Source organism: Heterodontus francisci, chromosome 35 (assembly GCF_036365525.1).
Source record: "Heterodontus francisci isolate sHetFra1 chromosome 35, sHetFra1.hap1, whole genome shotgun sequence".
Lineage (NCBI taxonomy): Eukaryota > Metazoa > Chordata > Chondrichthyes > Heterodontiformes > Heterodontidae > Heterodontus > Heterodontus francisci.
In genome coordinates, this window is record NC_090405.1 from 32491511 (window position 1) to 32501401 (window position 9891).

The following is a 9891-nucleotide window of genomic DNA, read 5'->3' on the forward strand; positions in this document are numbered from 1 at the left end:
GGGACATTCCTGCTTACAGGTATTTGTCCAGATTCTACTGCACTCCCCTGCGGCACTTCGATTAGGTGAGGCATCACCCTCACGGTTTCTCTGCCCTCTTGAGGACTTTCTTTGTCCCTGCAGGTTTCTGAAAATGCTGTTAGCAGTCCTGTTAGGGTGCTTCTGTTGTCTCATTTACATAGGAAGATGTGGGGTCTAATTTTTCCAACATTTCAGGGTTGGCTGACCAGACAGTAGGGGTTTTCATTTGGGAATCCCCCTGAACCTCCTTTAACCTGTCCTCTTTGTCCCCTTTCTCTCTAACTCTGCCAGACCTGTGTCTATCTGTCCCCTTTTGTTCTCAGCAGGGGTCCCTCACAATTCACCAGCCGTTTGCTGGAGGGTTTCCCAAAAGCTGGTACAGGAATTAGGGGTGCAGATTTCACTATAGGTTGGGGTTTCCCCTCAACCTGGCATGTGTGGCAACTCCTACAGTACTCCACCACATCCTTGTGGAGTTTCAGCCAGTCAAACTGCTGTCTTATGTGGGCTTTGGTTTTTCGTATTCTGACAGGTACAGCCATTGTCAATTCATGGGCCATTCTTAATACTTCTCTCCAGTACCTCTGCGGCACCATTAACTAGTGAACCACTGTCCACTCTTTGTCCTCAAGTTTGTGAGGAGAGCTCCACTTCCTCATCAGCACCTCATTCCTCACATAGTAGCAACCAGGGACTCCATCTGCTTCAATTTCAGTTTGAGCAGCATGTGCTAACACTCAATACTGGGTTGGCTCGCTAAGCCTCAACTAGGGAAGATTCATTTAATCTGTTTTCTGGGTCCTCTTAACTTTCCAAAGAAAGTTTCAGACAGGTAGACCACATGGTCGTCTGTCTGCAGCACCCATTCAGTCTCCTCTGGGGAAGCTGGTTTGGCCATGGTCTGAGTCACTACACATTCAGGAGAAATGCAAGGGACCATCTTCTGCCACTGCCCTGTCTCTTTAACCTTCTTCGTTCTCTCTATCACTGCTGGGAAAGCTACCACTTTCGCCCCCGCCAGATCTTTACCTAGGAACAGGTCAACCCTGTCCACAGGCAAATTAGGGACAATCCCTACAATCACCGGTCCTGAAACTAGGTCGCACTCCAAGTGGACCCAATGTAAAGGTACGGTCACGCACCACCCTCCGATTCCCTTCACCATGCTGGTATTTACTGCACACTTTGGGGGGGAAAGGTCATGCCTTTTCTCAGCAAAAGGGATCTGATGGCCCCTGTATCCCTGAGTATGACGATGGGCTTGCTTGCCTTACTCGAGGGGTATGGGGTTACTCTCCCTTCACATACAAAATCCTGATGACCTTCAGGGATTTTATTAAATCTCCCTGCAACCACAGCTGTATTTTTTCTGGGTCTTGCTGCTGCAGTTAAAGCCACAGCCTGCCCTGCTGCGCTTTCCATCAGGGTCCCTTCTGCATTGAGCAGGTGTGCCCTGATTAACCCTACAGGCTTTCCCCGTAGTTTCCAGCTGTCAGCTCTGAGGTGACCTGCCTTATTACAATGGAAGCACACAGGTCTCTGGGTCTCACTCCTACTCATAGCACTATCCTTTTTGGCTTGAGCAGTGCCCCCGTATGTCCAAATTTTCTTTCTCTCCCAAGACGGGTGGTGTGAGGTTAACTAGGAAAGGTTTTTCCATGGTGAACCAACTTGCATATTAGAGCGAACTCATCAGCCAGAACTGCAGCATGCCTTGCTCTGTGCACTTTTTGTTCCTCCATGTGGGTCTTTATAGAGAGGGGGAGAGAGTTTTCAAATTCCTCGAGCAAAATCACCTCTCAGGCTTTCATATGTGGGATGGACTTTTAAGAGCCCTCAACCATTGGTCAAAACCCAGCTGCTTACTTCTCTCAAACTCCGAGTAAGTTTGATCAACTTGTTTCCGGAGGGTTTGGAACTTCTGGCGGTAGGCTTCCGGTACTAGCTCGTATGCCCCGAAGATAGCATTTTTTGTCAGTTCATAATTTGATGAACTTTTGTCTAGCAACAGGGAATAAACCTCATGGGCTTTTTCTGTTAACTTGCTTTGCAGCAGGACGGTCCAGCTCTCGGCCAGCCATTTTAACTGCTTCGCAAGTTTTTCAAAGGTTACAAAAAATGCTTCTAGGTCTCCCTCATTGAACTTTGGGATCAATTGGGAAAATTTCAAAAGCTCAGCACATAGCCCTGAATTAATTGTAGTCTCCATATTGGCCACGCTTTCACTGGGGTTACTCTGTCGCCCCAGCGAACTCAAGCCGCCGAAGTTTGCTTTCTGCCTGTTCCTTCTGGAAAGTTCTTTCCCTCTCTATCTCTCCTGTCTCTTTCTCCTGTCCCTCTTTCTCTTTCTCTCCTCCCTTTTTCTCTCTCCTCTCTTTCCCTTTCTCTGTCTCTTTTCCTGTCTTCTGATTCAAGTTTCCGCTGTTCCAGTTGTGTCTTTGGAAACATTACCCTGTTGAAGCCCAGTTCTAGCCCTGCCTCTGATTCTTCAGGTTTGAGGGAAAAATCGTTGGCTACTAGTCTCGGATTTCCTAGCTTTGGCACGGAAGGTAAATCCCATATTGCTCAGCCATATTCCTCAACTCCTCCATTGATAGTGCCTTTAACTTATTCCATATTACTTCACCTGGCTTGGGGAAGTACTGGCTTCAGTCGTGGACATGTTAGCATTCCAACAATACAAACCACAAGAAAACCTGTATTGAAATTTTTCTCTTTTGGGATCAATTTGATTTCCCACTTCCAATTTCTTGTTTGACTGTGGGTCCAATGCTGGACTAGAGCCCCCAAATTTCTGTTACGACCAGGTGAGGAAGGGGTCTTAGGCTCTCCTCTCACCCTTTCTCTGGTTTGACCACAACAGGTTTTATCTTTTTAAACACAGTGATTTTAGCTTACCACCTCAGTGAGCCCTTGCTAACTCCACTCTAATTAGAATTGCAAATGAACTAATCAGACAGGTTTTCTTGGGTTTAAACAAGAAATATGTAAGTTTATTAACCTTATCGCTCTGAACTGGTTAAAACTACAAAAATACGCGACGCATCCATGCTTGCATGCATACGATAGGCACACACACATACAAATAGATACAGAGGGGAAGAAAGAGTTGGGAGGTTGAAGTAAAGTTGGTAATAAATGGAATTCAAATACTGGGTTGTAATGTCCTTAATTGAAGTCAAAATCTTGGAGTCCTCGCTGGAGGGCCACGAGTACAATTTCAGGCTTGTTTCTCTGGTTCCAGAAGGCCGAAAGGAGGTTTGACCTGTTTGCTTGGAGGTCGTTTGTAAAGTTCTGTAGTCTTGAGGTTTGGAGGCTACCACCATGGTTTTCCTGGGACTTTGCTGGAGGGAGAGAGACTTTTCTCTGCCAGTCCAGTTGCAGTCTTTGCTTTCTGAGCCACAATCAAAAAACCTCTGTTACCTGCAGGTATGTCATGTGACCATCTTTGTTTGAAACAGCAACTTCTCGAGGGGTCTTGGAAATTCAGAGTCAATCAGACATATTCTGTAGTTGGGGGGGACGAGGGCGGGGGGTGCGTTTGGCTCTTTCAAAGTCAAAGGGTGTTGATCACCACTTTTGCCAAGACCAATCTCGCTAATTAAATCAGGGAACACCCCCATGGTTCCAGCTAGACAGGGTAATTTCCTTCTGTCTCTCAGACAGCCCTTGACATAGAGTCATACAGCACAGAAACAGGCCCTTCATGTCTGTGCCGGCTATTAAGCACCTATCTATTCTAATCCCATTTTCCAGCACTTGGCCCGTAGCTTTGTATGCTATGGCGTTTCAAGTGCTCATCTAAATACTAAAATGTTGTGAGGGTTCCTGTTTCTACCACCTCTTCAGGCAGTGTGTTCCAGATTCCAACCATCCTCTGGGTGAAAATTTTTTTCCTCAAATCCCCTCTAAACCTCCTGCCCCTACCTTAAATCTATGACCCCTGGTTATTGCCCCTCCACTAAGGGAAAACGTTTCTTCCTATCTATCCTATCAATGCCCCTCATAATTTTGCATACCTCAATCAGGTCCCCCCCTTCCCCCACCCTCAGCCTTCTCTGCTCCAAGGAAATCAACCCTAGCCTATCCAGTCTCTCCTCATAGCTGAAATGCTCCAGCCCAGGCAACATCCTGGTGAATCTCCTCTGCACAGTCTCCAATGCAATCACATCCTTCCTATAGTGTGGTGACCAGAACTGTACACAGTACTCCAGCTGTGGCCTAACTAGCGTTTTATACAGCTCCATCATAACCCCCCTGCTCTTGCCTTTATTAGCCGAGGCACAGAATACAAGTATCCCATATGCCTTCCTAACCACCTCATCTACCTGTGCTGTTGCCTTCAGTGATCTATGGACAAGTTCACCAAGGTCCCTCTGACCCTCTGTACTTCCTAGGGTCCTACTATCAATTGTATATTCCCTTGCCTTGTTAGTCCTCCCAAAATGCATTACCTCACACTTCTCAGGATTAAATTTCATTTACCACTGCTCCGCCCATCTTACCAGCCGACCTATACGGACCTGTAATCTAAGGCTTTCCTCCTCACTATTTACAACACCACCAATTTTAGTGTCATCTGCAAACTTACTGATCATACCTCCTTTCTTCACGTCTAAATCATTAATGCACACTACAAACAGCAAGGGTCTTCTCAGAATGCAAATGTGCAACCAATTTTTCAGCTGTTCAGTTCCGCTTTTTCAAAAAATCATTTGGTGTCCCGTAAAAACGTTCTCAAGTGGTATTTAAAACGATGAAATTAATATGTTTCCATTTGGCAGGTGTGATTTCCGTCACACCCGGCCTATCCAATCTTTCCTCAAAGCTGCATTTTTCCAGTCCCGGCAACATCCTCGTAAATCTCCTCTGTACCCTCTCTAGTGCAACTACATTTTATATAAATGCAAATTGTTGCTGAGGAAGTGCTACCTGATGTCACCCCTGACCGGCCTAGCTCCAGCTGTAAGGTTAGCCTGCCTTGTTCTGGACTCCCCATCAGAGGAAATTTGGCTTTCAAATTCTTATCTGGACAGCAAGACTAAGTGACTTACACTGGACTACACAGTAAGACTCAATTGTCGTCTCTGATCTGCTGCTCTATTGCTTATAAAGTAACTTTGATCAGCTTACAGCAGTTTCCCCACTGCTGCTGTAACAGGGATTCCAGTCCCCAGCTGAGCCTGTGATTAGATTACTGGATCTACTGGTTTTTCAGCTTCAGCTACAGTCTGTTCCTGGCCAGAAATTCACTTGCCTGGGCCAAAGTACACTCCTCTACCGCTTCCAAATCTTATGGTGACTTCCAACTCCTCCATCTTTCTGCCCTGTAACTGATACGGTACATTTCTGGATCATCTTTTACATGGAAATGTAAAATTAGTAAAATCAGTGCATCCTCAAAGAGCTTCTGGACTTCACTCACCTGCCACATCTGTCTCCGATCTTGGACAGCAGTTCATCAATGCCCCATGTCAACGCCACCCGACCTACGTCAACTTTATCCCTCTACGGAACCTCTAACTTGAACTCTGGACTCCCTCCTATTGTCTCCTATCTAATCCCTGTTTACTGCCAAGTTTTTACATATCCTAAATTGCTACATAACTAGGCCTATGTATTTGATTTTTCACTGTGTCCATTCATATGCACATTTTGGTTGCTGCTCTGGACTCAAGCCCATCACTTATTTATACATTTTTCTGCCCTGTTTTTATTTTTCTCTTTGCTCCTCCCAGACCTTTCTTCTGTCATCATGCCTTCTCTCTCGGGTAATCTGGCCTCCCAAATCCCGACACCAACCCTTCAGTACTCCTCAACCTTCCTCCATTCCTGCTGCTGTCCCAAGCTTTGCTCCCTTTTGGATAAGCCGACACAGCTTCCTTCTCTGCTTCTCTTGGCATTCTCGGAAGGACCCATCAAGGCACTTGTCACTGCCTCCTCACAAGCTGCAACCCCAACTGCCCCATCCTGCTCTCTCACCTCCTGCCCAGCAACCCCTGGGGCTAATTGTGCCAATTACCTCCCCATCCAACTCATCCGTCCCACTGCAAACGCTGCGGACTCTGCCAGTGGATCAGCTTGTCCTTCCAGAATAGCTGTTCACTTGTGAACCAGGCCCTTGCCATCCATGAGCTTGTTGTGGGTGATTGCATCAACATCATTGCCTTGACGGAAACCTGGCTGAGGGGTGTTGATCCCTTCCCCCTAACTGGAGCCTCCTGGCCTGGCTATACCTTCCACCACTTGCCCCAGCAAGATTGTCGTGGTGGTACTGTGGCTCTTACCACCAAATCACACCTTTGCCTATTTCCTTACTCCTCTGGCACTTGTACTTTGTGAGCATCTCACCTTGTACCCTCTGATGCCAAATCTTCATTCTGTATTGCACTCAAGTAGCATAATTATCTCAGCATGATATCATCACTGCTTTCCTCCCTTAGCTTCTGCATGGAGCGACTTCTCATTTTCGATGATTCCAAATTCCGTCTCAACTCATCATTCTCTTGCACCTCGAGTTCACTGTTCCCTTATCCTCTCTTAATGTTTCACTCCATGTAAACTCCCCAACACATATTCATGGCCACCCTCTTGACCTTTTCAACTCACGTAGCCTCGGTACTCCCATTGTATCAATCACATAAAAGCCATCTCTAATCAATTCCTTGTACTGCTGTCCACTCACATCCCCCTTCCACCATCTCTGCCCTTTTTTCTATCTCTGCCCTGGAAAAACCTTACAATTCACTTAAAACTCCAGTTTCAAAATCCCTACTGTCTGGTAGGGAGCTAAAACAGCCGATATGTAGGCAAATCTCTGAGAAGTGCAAGAACAATAGGGCAGTAATAGGGGATTTTAACTACCCCAATATTAACTGGGATGGTTTTAGTGTGAAAGGAATCGAGGGAGCAGAATTCTTGAGGTGCATTCAGGAGAACTTTTTTGCCCAGTATGTAGCAAATCCAACAAGAGAGGGTGCAGTTTTAGACTTAGTTTTAGGAAATGAAGATGGGCCGGTGGAAGGAGTGGCAGTGGAAGAGCATTGGTGGTAGTGATCATAATTCAGTCAGTTTTAACATAATTATCGTGCTCTATCCATGGCCATCTGCTCCCATCCCTAACGTTTTCTCCCCCAATCTGCCCTCTTAAACTGTTTAAATTCCCCTGGCTCTTTAAATCAGTTCATTTTAGCCCTATCTAAAAGTTAACAGTTAGTTTAGTGTATGTTACCTGGGCCCACTGCCCTCCCCCAGCCACACCTGCTCTTTGTTTTCTCAATGAAATTGATCCGGATGAAACTGACGAGAACAGCTGCCGATACTTTAATCTCCGATCCTGCTGTCTTCACAGTCCAGAGTGTCTGCAGCCACGGCATGCGGTAAGTCCATTGAGGTGAAGAAGGAGCTGCGGGACCCGAGAGAAGTCCTGTGAAAAGGTGCCCCGAACACCCAAAACATCCACGAACGCCCCCCCCCCCCCGGCCGCAACTTCAAAGCGCCCGCGGGAGATGGCTCGGAGAGCATCTGCAGCGCACTGTCGGCAATGCTGCATGCCTTTATTTAAACCACTGCAAAAAAAAAAAACCCTTAGCAAATGTAATCACCTCTAAGTCTGCCAAATGATGCTTCACCTCCCGAAGGACGTGGATGAGCTTTCCGGACGTCGATGGTGGGCACTGAGGAAATGGCTTATTACCTGCACCAGATTCCACCCCCCCTCCCCCCCCCCTTTACCCCCCTTCCACCCCCCCCACCCCCGTCCCCTTCCCTGCTCCACCCTCTCAGCTCACCCCCTCACAACCCCGTCCCAGCCCGCCCCCCCCCTCGCACCATCTTCACCCCGCACCCCCTTCCCCTGCACCCCCCCCCACCCCCTCCCTCTACCCCTCCCCCTTGCATCCCCTCCTCCCACCGGCACCATCCTACACCTGTGTAGGGGCCCCAACAACCCCACTGCCTTGTGGGCGTCTCGGGAGAGACCAAGGCTAAGGGAGTAAACCCTAACAGAAAATCCGGAGCGGAACCCCGTAGGCGGTCATGTGTCACCTTTGGCATGTTTCCGGCAGTTCCTGCAGCCATACTGGTGCCAAACGTCGTGTCCTGCACTCCTTTGGACCCCACCAGAAAGGCCGAGAGGGGGGTTTTGACGACTGGGCAACTCTCAACCTCCATAAATTTGCCCAGGCATGCGCCATGGAGAGGTCACTCCATAGTTGCCTCACAGCGACTGAAACAACACGGAAGGCAGCAGTTATGGAAAAGGACAGAGATAGAACAGGAGTTAGAGTTGTCAATTGGGGCAAGGCCAATTTTACTAAACTGAGGAGTGATTTAGCAAAAGTGCACTGAAAACAGCTACTTGAAGGTAAATGAGTGTCAGAGCAGTGGGAAGCATTCAAAGGGGAGATTCAAGGGGTGCAGAGTAAACCTATTCCCACAAAGAAAAAGAGTGAGATGGTCAAATCTAAAACCCCATGGATGTCAAGGAGTTACAAGGTAAGATCAGGCAGAAAAGGAAAGCTTACGTCCAACAGTGAGAACTCAATACTACAGAAAGCTGAGATGAGTATAGAAAGTGGAGGGGTGAAATCAAAAAGGAAATTAGGAAAGCAAAGAGACAGCATGAAAGAATATTGGCAAGCAAAATCAAGGTGAATCCAAAGATGTTTTATCAATACATTAAGAGCAAGAGGATAACTAAGGAGAGAGTAGGGCCCATCAAAAGACCAAAAAGGTAACCCATGCGTAGGGGCGGAAGATGTTGGTATTGTTCTTAATGAATACTTTGCATCTGTCTTCACAAAAGGGGGGGATGATGCAGATATTGTAGTTAAGGAGGAGGAGTGTGAAGTATTGGATGTGATAAACATAAGGAGAGAGGAGGTATTAGTGGGACTAGCATCCTTGAAAGCTGATAAATCACCAGGGCCGGATGAAATGTACCCCAGGCTGTTAAAAGAAGCAAGAGAGGAAATAGCGAAAGGTCTGACCATCATTTTCCAGTCCTCACTGGATACAGGTGTGGTGTGGGAGGATTGGAGAACTGCTAATGTTGTACCTCTGTTTAAAAGGGGAGCGGGGGATAGACCAAATAATTACAGGCCAGTCAGTCTAACCTCAGTAGTGGGCAAATTATTGGAATCTATGCTGAGAGACATGATAAACTGTCACTTAGAAAGGCACAGGTTAATCAAGGATAGTCAGCATGGATTTGGTAAGGGAAGATCTTGTTTGACCAACTAGATCGAATTTTTTAAAGAAGTAACAAGGACGATAGATGAGGGTAGTGCAGTTGATGTGGTCTACATGGATTTTAGTAAGGCTTTTCATAAGGTCCCACATGGCAGTCTGGTTTAAAAAAAATAAAATCCCATGGGATCCAGGGAAATGCAGCAAGGTGGATACAAAATTGGCTCAGTGGCAGGAAACAAAGGGTAATTGTTGACGGGTTGGAGGGCTCAGTACTACGTCCCCTACTTTTTGTGGTATAAATGATTTGGATGTAAATGTAGGGGGCATGAACAAGAAGGTTGCAGACGACACAAAGATTGGCCATGTGGTAGAGAGCAAGGAGTATAGCTGTAGCCTGCAGGAAGATATTGATGGTCTGGTCAGACGGACAGAAAGTGGCAAATGGAATTCAACCTGGAGCAGAGTGAGGTGATGCATTTGGGGAGGTCAAACAAAGGAAAGGAATACACAATTAATTAGACTCAATTGTACCAGTGCTTCCAGTCCGACTGCCCAAAACCTTCATTTTATAGACGTCACCCACTAGTGGTCGAGTGCGGTTGGGTGCTGGTGAGGGCGCTGTGGGCGGAGTGCGGTCGGGTGCCGGTGAGGGCGCTGTGGGTGGAGTGCAGGCGGGTG

At 47.1% G+C, this 9891-nt stretch overlaps 1 pseudogene; it reads right to left on the reverse strand.

Moving 5' to 3' along the window:
* The window catches only part of LOC137350586 (DNA-directed RNA polymerases I, II, and III subunit RPABC2 pseudogene), a 33105-nt pseudogene extending 23321 nt beyond the window's left edge, over positions 1-9784 (reverse strand).
* Positions 9785-9891: the final 107 nt, after the last annotated feature.